The following is a 9,931-nucleotide window of genomic DNA, read 5'->3' on the forward strand; positions in this document are numbered from 1 at the left end:
GGCAGACCGCCTCAGTCTGCTTACCTTGCACGCTGCACATGGCAGGACCCAGCCTTCCTGCTCCCGAGTGCCAAGGCCACAACAGGTCTCCCCCAGGCACAGCCGTACTGTGGCCAGTGGCTCAAGGAAACAGGCCGTACGTTCTGAATGGCGGCTCGCAGAAGGCGGGCTTTTGCAACTGGCAAACTTGGGTGCCCATATCAGCTTCATATACTTTTGACTGGAGCCTCTCCCAGCCTCAGTTTCCCTCAATGTACAGTGGAGACCCCACAGAGACTTCACGCCCGTGGAATGAGATGCAGAAGCAGTTCCCTGATCCAAGGCCGTGGCTCAGTCCAGAGGGGCCTCTCTCCTGGTGTCCGCTCCCTGTGACTGTGCTCTCCACACCCTGCCCACTGCCAGGGGCTCTTACGTGCTGCACACACTGCCCACGGCCCATTTGGTACTAAGAGCCCTTTACACCAGCTGGATCGCCTCTCCCACCCCCGTCCTGATTTCCTGCTGCATTTTTCACTCAAGCTCTGGCTTTTTCTGGAGGTGCCGGACTCTGGAACAGCAGCTTCTCAGCCTACAGTGTAAGGACGGAAGGCAGATTTCATGTCACATACAAGCTCTGCTAGGTTGGAAGCGGCTGCCTGGAGCACTCTGGCCTGAGAGGAGCTCTGAGACAGGTTCCTATCCGGGGGCGGGGAAAGTGTGGCGATCGATTGGTGATGTCTGCTGTGGGCTCAGTAGTGGGGAGGGAGGGCTCATGTGCATGCTATTTACCACCCTTCGACCAGTTGCCCGGGCGGCAACCCTGGCAGCTCTTCACAAACCCTTGTTCTTATTCAGTCACTCCTCAAAGCCACGCTGTGAGGTCGCAGGTCGTACCCCATGGGATAGATGAGAAAAGCAGAGACACGGGGAGGTGAGGTGACTCACCCAAAGTTCCCCGTAAGCACCAAACGTAGGACCAGAGCCAGCTTTGCCTGAGTTTCCTTCCCACACTTTTCCTGCTGGCCTCATTTCTCCCCAGCCTGGAACGGCCAAGGTCCAGGGTCAGGAGGACATGTCACGGCATCCCCAGACATGCCCCGTGCAGCGTTTGGGTCCTCTCTCCCTAAGCTTGTCCACTCATATCTAGAGAGAGCGCAGGCCTTGGTGTCTCCAGACCAGCCTGCATGGCCCTGGGAAGCGTCTCTCCGTGTCTAGGCCTCAGTCTCCCCATTTAGCTGGTGCGGGAATTGTGCTTTCTGTCAAATCAGTGGACTGGACGATGGAGATCCAGCAGGAAGTGCTGGCCTCCCAGGAGACAGCTCATAGCTCTTACCCCTGTCTTCCTCCTCCCTCCCCTTCTCCAGCAGACCTGATCCCTGCGGCTCTCAGGGAAGGGCCTCTGACCCTTCTCCAGCCTCCCCCCGGGGCTGTGGCTCATTCACAGGCCTGCAAACAGCCCCATGAGCAGCGTCCTGGTGGCCTGCAGGAACCTTACACCAGCTCACCCCCACCACCCTGAGACTCTGCCAAGGCCACCACCCCAGGACAACATTCCTGTGACTCAGGACAGCGGGGCCAGCCGCTGCTCTGCGCCGGTGTCCACGGTCGGACGCCTTTCCTGCATGCCCAGTGACTCAAACGGGTGCCTCTGCCTGGTGAGCCACAGAGGCTGGTGGCACCTGCCCGGAGCTGCGTCACCTGGCGGGAGAGTGGGATGAGGTCACGTCTGCACTGGGACTCAGCTGTGGTGAAAGAAAGCTCTTTGCACATGTGGCCGAGACTTCGGTTATTTATTTATTTTTGTTTGCAGCTCTCAGCCCAGCTCAGCAAACCAGGTCACGAGGGGGAGAAGCTCGTGTCTTTCCTGCAGCCTGATTCCCATGAAAAGGTCCCAAGTTTACATCTCTGGGGTTCTCAAACTAAAAGCACCACCCAGGTCGGGAACTCACGAAGCCGAAGAATGTCTTTGGACCAGCAAAGGTGATAAGCCACCCAAAGGAGTTGGAGGGTGTTCTAGGGACAAAGGATGAGATGGCAAGGGGAGAAACAGATCGTTAGTTTAGCACCTACTATGCCCTAGGCACTCTGCTAGACAGTGAGCTCATTTATTTTCCAAACAATCAGCGCGGGCTGGTGTGCTCAATCCCATCTGCACAGAGAACTTGTAAACATCACCAGCGGTTCTGATTTAATGGTTCTGGGTGGGTCCCAGGCCTGGTATTTTTTAAAGCTCCCCAGAGGATTTTCATGTGTAGCCGGGAGTGAGAACGGTGGCCCAGTGCGAGGCTTCTCAAACTTCTCCGTGCACAGTAATGAGTCTTATGGACCTTGTTAAAATACAGACTCCAGTTCAGCAGCACCGGGACAGAGGTGTATTTCTGTTCGGCTCCTGGGGGATGCTGCAGCTGCCGGTCCTTGGACCGCACTTTGAGTAACAAGAGCGTATACACTGTCAGGTCCGTGTTGGCTAAGACTTTCGTCTGTGACTCGCTGGATCCCAAGCACCACCAACAGCACTGGAGGAAGACAGTCACAGAATAAATATTTGTCAAAGGCATAAAGAACTGAACGAGAGTCGGAGGTGGGTGCTCTGTGGCCGCCCTTTTATGCAGCGAGAAAGCCAAGGTCGATGCAACGCCGGGAGTCAAATGGGCTTGGGCAGGGGCTGACCTGCACGAGCAGGTGCCTGCTGGGTGACAAGGGGCCCAGGGATGACAGAGCAAGGGCTCAGGCTCTGGGCGTTGCCTCCCTCGGGCACCCACCGGCACTGGCCCCAGGAGTGGGGGCTGAGCCGGGTTGGGTGACTGAGCACAAGCCACTCAATGTCGCATTCACTCCCTTTCTCATCTGAAAGGTGGGAGCAATCATATTTTTAATTCCAAATAGTTATTTTGAAGATTCAATGAGATGATGCACAGACTGAACATTCGGTGATATTAAGAATTATTGTTTACGCTTGTAGCTATGATAACAGCTCCTTCTCTTTCTTTCTTTCTTTCTTTCTTTCTTTCTTTCTTTCTTTCAAGTTTTGTATCCAGTAGCCACACGTGCTGAGGTATTTATTTACAGGTGACATGACACTATGTCTAGGACTTGCTTTGGACGTTCCAGCAGCGAGGGAAGGAAGGAAACAGAGAAGACGGAAGAGGAGGAAGAGGAAGAAAAGACAGCCAGGAGGGATAGATGTTCAGTCATTAGGGAATCTGGGTGAGGGCCCGGGCTTCATTACCACCCTGTCTGTTTCTGATTGCCTTTGAACATTTCCACAATCAAAGGTTCCGAATAATAAATTAAAGAGTGATGAGGCAGGTCACATGCTTGGCTCGGCTGCTGATTCATAGCAAGTGTTCAGTGAACATCAGCTCTTGTTTCTCCAAGGTGAGCGGGGCTTGGAACACGAAGGTGAGGCAGCAGGTTGGGGGGGGGGGGGTGGCTAGCAGGTGTGTCCCCAACCCAGAGCCATGTGCCTGGCCGCCCTGTGTCAGCAGGAGCAAGACTGAGGTTTGAGAGCCAGCCTTCAGCCCACAGGACCACACAGCTAGCAAAGCCATGTAAGTTTGCTTCCAGAACAATTAGAATCAGAGGCGGTGGTAAAAATAACAGAGAGGGGAGCCTGGGTAGCTCAGTTAAGGGTCTACTCTTGATTGCAGCTCAGGTCGTGATCTCATGGTTCGTGGGTTCGAGTCCTACTTCGGGCTCTGTGCTGACAGCATGGAGCCGGCCGGGATTCTCCGTTTCCCTCTCTCTCTGCCCCTCCCCTGCTCTCTCTGTCTCTTTCTAAAATAAAGAAACATTTAACAGATAAAATAAAATAAAATAAAATAAAATAAAATAAAATAAAACTAACAGCCACTATGGAGGACCAACTATGCCAGGGCTTTTGCATCCATTTATTTAATGCCCACAAAACCCTGAGAGGCGGATGGCATTCTTCCCGCTTCGCAGATGAACAAATGAACACCGGGCCAAGGACACATTGTCTGCCACTGGGCATGCCCAGCATGCAGGGGGGCAGTCTCTCTGTCCCCCTTTCTTCATCTGCATTGTGTGTTTTGTGGCTTACTTTGGCTCGAGCTGTCACCCCGGTCCCAGCTCCCATCGGCCCCTCCCGCCTTCCCTGCTCTCAGCTGTACCCAGCGCCTGCACACCCAGCGTCAACAGCTCTGACCCGCCTGCCAGGTCCCGGCAGGGGTGCCCAGGCACTCCGAAAGCACAAGCCCCTCTCCTCTCCCCCCCCCCCCCGCCCCAGTTCCCTGCCTGAACCTAACAGGGTGGGATTTCCTCCAGGTCCAGGGGCCTGGCTGTTGCAAGTGCAAGGCTGCCTGCTCCTCCTGGCTGCACGCTGCATCTTGCTGCAAATGCCACCGTGGATGGCAGCCGTTCTTTGCCCAAACTCCAGCTCACCACCACTGTGCAGCCTGGGAAGGGAGACCTCAGCCTTCCCCAGGCCTGTAAACACTGAAGCCACACACGCAGCAGGGCCCCCGCAGCCAATAAATCTTGGCCCCAGGGTTCTCTTAAAGAGGCAGAACGAGGGACAGAAGGCAGGCTGGGCCCCTAGGTAGCTGCGGTGGCACTTTTTGTAGCCAGCGCCCCCACCCGCCTCCCCTTATCCCAACCCCAGGGGGCAGAGAGAGAAAGCAAACATTCATCTCGCACTTTCCGGCAAGACTTTTTGTCTTGCTTTATAACATTTAACTTTTTTTTTTTTTCCTCTGCTGCTCACCCTGGGGACAGGATACCGTGGAGACCTACCTGTGGGGATGAACACAGAGTTCGTTTTCTGGAAACTGGAGCCCCTGGGCTGGTGGAGGGAACCAGGTGGGAAAACAGAGGTCTTGGGCTTTGCACCCGGCCAGGCTCAGCGAAGCCGAGGCGGACAGTTGGGGTCAGACGGAGAAGCAAGCCCAGGGCAGATATATGTTATCCAGAAGCAGCATCCGTCCTGAGCAGGTACAGCGGTGGCTGGGGAGGACACGGAGGCCCACAGTGCTGGCAAATGACAGCTGGACGCGGACGTAGGGACGGCACCTGTTCATTCCACCCTGGGAAAAGTGAGGCCAGTGAAATCCTAACAGGTGGGGCCAGGGCACAGCCACGGCTAGTCGCTGCTTCTCCATTAGAGGTGATCTGGTTTGTCTGTTCTTGGCTATGAATATAGCTTGATGTGAGGGCTGATGTTTAATCACATTCCCCTAGACATGCCGTGTCCTGTTATTTCTGGAATCGGGTTCCCGTGTGTCTACACGCCCACTAGACAAAAACCTTCCCAGGACACCCAGCTCAGCATGGACCTCAGCAGCACGCAGCCTGGCAAGCAATCTGTGCGCCCTTCTCGGTCCGCACCTGGCACCACGTGCTGGGGAAGACGCGCTAAGGAAGTGCACGATCTGATAGAAGCCGAGGGCTGTCAGCCCCACCCCGGCTCTGCGTCCTTTGATTATCTGTGTTGCGCACTGGGTAGACTTTCACTATCACCCACAGGCAGAGGACAGGGGGGCCAGGTGAGCGAGACAGAGCATAGAGGATGCTCTTCCCGAGGGGAGGGTGGCAGGCCTGGGGAGAATCTGGGCTCGTTTGGATTTCAAGGATCCGAGCTGGAGGGCAGAACAAGGAGTCCCTGCAAAGCCAAAGAGCCAGAAAGCCCCAAGTGTGGGAGTTCTGGGGAAAGCGAGTATGAAGACTGTGCCCGAAGGGGAGAAGCAGAGAGGAGGTAGCCCGGTCCCACACCGCTTTTCCAGCCTTTGAATCCATCCGGGAGCAATGCCTTTTGTATAACTACCCTTAAATCCCAAACTCGCATTTTACAGATGAGCCAGCCGAGGCCACGGTGGACAAAGCGACTGCCCAAGGTCACCCGGGTAATTGGGGTCAATCCAGATCAGGAAACGTGCCCCTGAGCTTTGTCTTGGATGCGTGATTTTATTATCCCGGTATAGGCAACTGGTGAATGCGGAAATGGAGTGTGTTTGCTTGTGTTTTGAGGAAATGATTAACTTCTGACCTACTGACCCAGGTTACCCCGTTGCCAGAGTGCGATCCACCGGGCAGGTCACCTGGGCCAAGGAGGCCTTGAGAAAGGGAGAGAGCCTCTGCCCTGAGCCAGACTACCTGCTCGGGCCACCCTCTGCATCCTGGCACCATGGGAGCCCGTGAGGACACCCGTCCCTTGCTCGGGGAGAACATTAAGGCCCCGAGAGGGAAGGAGACCAGGCTGATGCCACACAGCTGATGGGAGACACGCACAGATGTCCCCGGACAACGGGACACACAGCATGTCCTGGAGAAGAGGAGAGATGTTCCCTCCAGCAAGTAGCACTGGCTCCCCAGCCTGGTGTGGGGGGAGGGGTGCCCGACACGGGAGGCTGTGACTGCATCGAGCACCCCGAACTCTGGTGCTGGGTTCTCATGCCTGACCTTCTTCATGCTTCACTACAGCCCTGCGAGGCAAGCATTGTCCGGCCCATTTTACAGATCAAGAAACCGAAGCTCAAAATTACAGAGAAAGGACACGCATGTTAACAATGTTACAGTTAAGGCTTCCAACCCAGTCACCCTGACTCTGGAGACCTGTTTCTTTTCTTTCTCCCTCCCCACATGGTCCCCGCCCCTAGGAGTTCTTCTTCCAACAAGAATGCCCCAATAGTGGGGAACTGGCCCCCTATTTAACTGCTTTCTAAAAGTCTGTGTTTGGGGCGCCTGGGTGGCTCAGTTGGTTAAGCGGCCTACTTCAGCTCAGGTCATGATTTCGCGGTCCGTGAGTTCGAGCCCCGCGTCGGGCTCTGTGCTGACAGCTCAGAGCCTGGAGCTTGTTTCAGATTCTGTGTCTCCCTCTCTCTGACCCTCCCCCGTTCATGCTCTGTCTCTCTCCATCTCAAAAACCAATAAACGTTAAAAAAAAATTTTAAAGGTCTGTGTTTTACAAGTTCTATGGGCAGGAAGACGTCCCATGGAGATGGGTGGCCAGGGGCTGGGGAAGGGGTGAGCAAAGCCACCTCTTCCCAGGCCTGGGGAGAAAGGAAGCCTTGAGAGCAAGTCAAAAATGGACGACTACAGGGTGGCCTCTGGGTTCTCATGCAAACAGAAGGTCCCCAGCTTTGTCTCCCTCATCCCGTGCCCCGTGTTCCTATTCTTACAAGAGACGGAAACGTCTGAGAAGGAGAAAAAAAAAATGTCCTTTCACATGTACGATCCCCCATGCCCAGGGAATTTTCAGCTGTGACAACAGACGCCATCCAGGACCTTGCCAACGCTGGCAGTTTCTCCAGCGTCCAGCACGAATAACTTCCTCTCATGACCACACAGTGGACACCGGAGCCCTCGAGCGTACCGTCTCCCAAACCTCAGTCATCCTGTACGGCCCCCGGGGCTTGCTGTACCCAGCCTCTAGCCTTTACCTCCTGGCTGTTGCCGCCTGATTCATTTCCATCAAGTGAATGTCATTTTAAGCTTCCAGAAATGCGTTTCAAATGCATTTCGTATCACCACCATCAAAGAGAAATGTGTCTTTTTCTAAAACATTAAAATAAGTATGAAGGTAAAAAAATAATTATGAAAATAACAAAATTTTTTAAAATATGAAACAGGGGCGTCTGGGTGGCTCAGTAGGTGACGCGACCGACTTCGGCTCAGGTCATGATCTCGCGATTTGTGAGTTCGAGCCCGGCGTCGGGGTCTGTGCTGACAGCTCAGAGCCTGGAGCCTGCTTCGGATTCCGTGTCGCCCTCTCTCTCTGCCTCTCCCCTGTTCATGCTCTGTGTCTCTCTGTCTCTCTCAAAAATAAATATTTAAAAAAATGAAAAAAAAAATATTTGAAACAGTGTCTGTGTACCTGCCCACACCGCTTTGCTCAGCCTGGGAAAGCTGCTTCTGTTCCACCCTCCCCCGCCACCCAGCCCCTCTGACGCGTCGGCTGCATCAGTGCTCAGGCACTCTCACGACAAGGACTCCATCACACATCTGTCCCCCTGTGGACCTGCCAGTCCTGGGCCAGAGCCTCCTCATGTCCTCTGCCCCACGGCTCCTCCTCAGGACCGTCTGTCTTCAGCACCAGCCAAGTTCAGCTGGGGGAGCACACCGCTGCTCACCACGTGGGGACCCCAGGGCCGCAGACTGCGCTCAGCCTGTCATGAGGACGCGTACAGCAGTTCGTCCCCTACAAACTTCTTTTTTTTTTTATGTTTATGTATCTATTTTGAGACACAGAGGGAGTAGGGGAGGGCAGTGAGAGGGAGAGGGAGAGAACCCCAAGCCGGCTCCACTGAGCTGTCAGTGCAGAGCCCGATGCAGGACTCGATCCCACGAACTATGAGATCATGACCTGAGTGGAAATCAAGAGTCGGCTGTGTAACCGACTGAGCCCCCCCGGGGAACCCCCTCTACAAACTTCCACCGCTTAGTTCCAACTCAGATGTTCTCCCTAAAGCGGCTCTAATGCGAGCTCGAGAATTCCCTCCACCATCTAGACTCCTGCAAGGTGATCCTCGGTAAGACTTTATTTGTTTCAGTTTGGGAAGCACAATTCCCTTCTCTCTGTCCTGCTTTCCTGAAGCACCAGCACCTCACCCTGCCGTCTCCTTCCCGTTCCCACTGTGCTTGGCAAGGGAACCTGGTGAAATGCTTGGGTGAATGAAGATGCCATTGGGTGAGCCACCTCACCCCACATTCTTCCTATGGGCTGAGGCTTTTCTCACGCACGTTGTTCTGCCATGTCCCACGGCAATCTGGTCAGCTGGGCTTTCAAAATATTCCCAGACGCCTCTCCTTCCCACCAGCCACTCTGCTCCTGGTCCAAGCCACCATCACGCCCCTGGAGCAGAGCAACCTCTTCCTAAGGGGTCTCCCGCTTCCACCCTTGCCTCCCACACTGCCCGTCTTTACTCAACACAGCAGCAAGTGTCCCTGTTAAAATGTAAACGAGATCACGTCTCTCTTTGGTGTAACAAGCTTCCGTACCTCCCTATGCTGTTCAGAGAAAAGCCTAAACCCTAACAAAGCCCTACCTGGCTTGTCCCTCCCTGGTCTGCCTCACCATCTCACACCTTTCTGTTTTCACCTCCTGCTCCTCTCTGCCTCGCCCACTCCGTCCCAGACACAGGGGCTTCCTCACTGTTACCGACACACTAGGCACATTTCTGCCTAAGGACTTTTCTGGTGCTGTTCCCTTTGCCTGGAGCCCTAATCCCCCAGGAAGAGGCCGGGTAGACATGTGGCACCTCACCAATTCCTGTTCTGCCCAGATGGATCTTAGTGGCTCCTTCTCGGGACATCTTACCTGAAATGGCATCCCGACCCTGTCATTTCATATTCCCCTGCCCAGATGGAGTTTCTGTCGGAGTATTTAGAGCCATTTGATATTAATATGTAATTGACAGTTCAGTATCCATATCTCCCTACCATCTCCTCTTAGCCTGCCCTTCCCTATCAAAATATCAGCTCCCTGGGGGCAGGGACTTTTATTTTTTTTGTTCTCTGGGATATCCTCACATATGGTGACCCATTGAATCCAGGGATATGGGGACTAGGGTAACCTTTTTTGTTTTTTTTTGAGGAGTCCGAGGCTCAGAGAAGTTAAGAATGCTGTCCAAGATGATATGGCTGGGAAGGGTTGGAGCTGTTACAGACACTCTTATCTATCTATCTATCTATCTATCTGTCTTCCGTCCCACTCTCCCTCTCATACTCATGATGATGATTCTGCCAGACATGGTCTTGTGTGCTTCAGTCCCTTTGCAAAGCAGGAGAGGCAGTTGCAACCAGATTCCCCAGGACTTGTTGGTCTCCCCACATCATGGATTTCCAGGACAAGAGGCTCCTTAGAGGAAGCAACCGACAAGGGCCAATAATTCAATGCCAGCTGCTGGGAAAGTAAGGTTTTTTGGTTTTTGGTTTTTTTGTTTTTTTTGGGTTTTTTTTGCTCGTTTTGCAAGAAAAGAAAAATGCCATTTGGCCT

This window comes from Neofelis nebulosa, chromosome 13 (assembly GCF_028018385.1).
Source record: "Neofelis nebulosa isolate mNeoNeb1 chromosome 13, mNeoNeb1.pri, whole genome shotgun sequence".
NCBI classification, from domain to species: Eukaryota; Metazoa; Chordata; class Mammalia; order Carnivora; family Felidae; genus Neofelis; species Neofelis nebulosa.